The sequence below is a fragment of the Plectrocnemia conspersa genome, unplaced genomic scaffold, assembly GCF_051122295.1.
Source record: "Plectrocnemia conspersa isolate PC_06_02 unplaced genomic scaffold, ASM5112229v1 ptg000004l, whole genome shotgun sequence".
NCBI lineage: Eukaryota > Metazoa > Arthropoda > Insecta > Trichoptera > Polycentropodidae > Plectrocnemia > Plectrocnemia conspersa.
The window spans coordinates 4,809,047-4,811,541 of NW_028277168.1; the positions used below are offsets into that span (position 1 = coordinate 4,809,047).

Sequence of the window (2,495 nt, forward strand, 5' to 3'; positions counted from 1 at the left end):
CGATAGTATGTCTCTTCTGATGAATATGATAAAATAAAATGATTTCCAATGGAATGTTTGTGGAGACTTGAAAGTTACTGCCTTACAGCTAGGTTTTGAAAGAGGATTTATGAAGTATTGCTGCTTCTTGTATGTATATGATAGCAGAGCAACACATGAACATTATAAAATCATATAATGGCTCCAGAGAACAGAATTTGTACCTGGAAAAGACTTTATTTAATTTAAGTCACTTGTAAATTCAGAGAAATCTTTCTAAGCACCTTTACTCATAAAGCTTGCTCTTATGAATTTTTTTGTGAAAATTTTAAACAAAAAATAACACTGGTTATCAATATATTATGACATAATTTGCAAAAATTTCAGTAACAAAGTTAAAAGAACGTATTTTTGCTGGTCCACAAATACGCGAAACACTACAGTACAGGGAGTTCAAAAACCACCTTACTAGTGTTTAGTTAGCTGTCTCTCAGTAATTTAGAGCTGTATTGAAAGACTTTTTAGGTAATAATAAAGACCATTACTGTGCTGATTTAGTGAAATATTTATGAGGCTGTTGCCATAAAACGGCTGCAAGAATGTCACTTGAAATTCATATAATCCATTTGCATCTTAAAATTTTTCCGGAAAATCTGGGGGCAGTAATTGACGAATCGGGTGTAAGATTCTATCAAGATATGGCTATTATAAAAACCGTTTTCAAGAAAAATGAAATGCTAGTATGGTGCTAGATTACTGCTGGTTCCTACAAAAAGAAACTAAAATGTACCAAAAAGCATTTTTAATTCTGTTTTTAACTGATGATTATATTTATATATTTATGATGGTTTACTTTAAACTCTTAAACAAACATTGTTTTTTAATGTATCTATGTTTGTTCAAGTAAAGCTAATGAAATAATAAATTCATATGTATATGAATACACAAATTACCGAGTTTAACTGTATCAAATATTATAGTTTTATTATAAAAAAAAAATAACTTAAAAAACGACCGATGGTATAAGTACTATATATAATATTAGTCTATATTTTATTGTATGGAACAGTATTCACAAATAATAATGAAAACATGTTGATTTTGCAGTTTTATTTACAATTTGCATTTTGTGACATTGGATATCTTTAAATTTAAAATGTTAGTACTGATATTATCATTTTAATAAAATAAACTTTTATTATTTTATATTCAATTAGAACTACTAATCTCAAATTAGTGATTAGACTTTGGAATACCAATTATATGGAAGCCATGCCCTAAGCTTAAGCAATGTCATTTTAACTGGAAATAAAGTTGGATTAGGCTTTGAAGAGTTTTATTACCTGTATAGGTGTTGAAAATAAAACCTTTAAATATTATTTTTTTATGAATAGGTTGATTATTTCTTGCAAATATTATTATTTTGAGACAAAAATTATTTTTTATTCGATATATTAACTAATGCTTGTTTAAAAGTTAAGCCTAACTATAGAATATCTAGCTAATACATTTTTATTTTAATGTACAAATAATATAATCATCATAAGCAGTAAATAAATATTTGTATATATATACCATATACTACAACTTATATATTTTATACTTATATTATTTAAAAAAAATATTATATTTCTTAAACTTGAAACAATAAATTAGAAATAATGTTTCTTATTTAGTCGAAAGTACATATATGTATTATAGTATTAATGGCCCTAACATGGATCATTGTAGTACACATTTTTATTATTATTAATTACTAAGCATTTATTAAATTAGTGAGATATTAATAATGCATTCTGTTAAAATAATATAATTGCATTTAAAAAAAATACTAAAATGAATCACGACAATATTTTTATTGTTGTTATTTTATCACACTGTTTAAGGTCTGTATACACATGCTGATAAGATAAAGAAACGATTTTTTATGTATTAGCATGAATATGTTTATCGAGAAACAAAGTCACGAATTTGCGGAACGAAGTAGCCAAGCGCCTCCATAGCTCAGTGGTTAGAGCACTGGTCTTGTAAACCAGGGGTCGAGAGTTCAATTCTCTCTGGAGGCAAAGGATTTTTTTTAATAAATAAATTTATTATCATAGTTCAATAACTGACATGTTACTATATAATATTCAAGAAAAAAATATGCAAACGTCCAATATTTCAGATTTAAATAATTAACAAACATACTGATTCTCATCATGCATTAATAAATCCATTATAATTTTTTTTTAATACAATATTTTTAAGATGTGTGCTTTAAAATATTTATTGGTAACAGGAAATATTATTGTACATCTCACCTACCAAATATAAAAGCAGAATTAGTCTTAACGAAATTTTAGCACTCAAAATAAATATAAAATATTATTTGCCAATAAGTTACAAATTAAAATATTAAGTATACTTTAAATTATTAATGTATATTTTTTTTTGTTTTAGTAACTATAACTTGTAAAATAAAATTTGGGAGCATTTCTAAATATATTTTTAAAAATTCACTTAAAAAAATATCT

The 2,495-nt window shown here is 25.1% G+C and overlaps 1 non-coding gene across 1 annotated transcript; it reads left to right on the top strand.

The window, feature by feature from the left end:
- Positions 1 to 1,972: 1,972 nt before the first annotated feature.
- TRNAT-UGU (transfer RNA threonine (anticodon UGU)) lies at positions 1,973 to 2,045 on the top strand. The gene has a single exon. It is a non-coding gene; the product is annotated as a tRNA-Thr (tRNA).
- Positions 2,046 to 2,495: the final 450 nt, after the last annotated feature.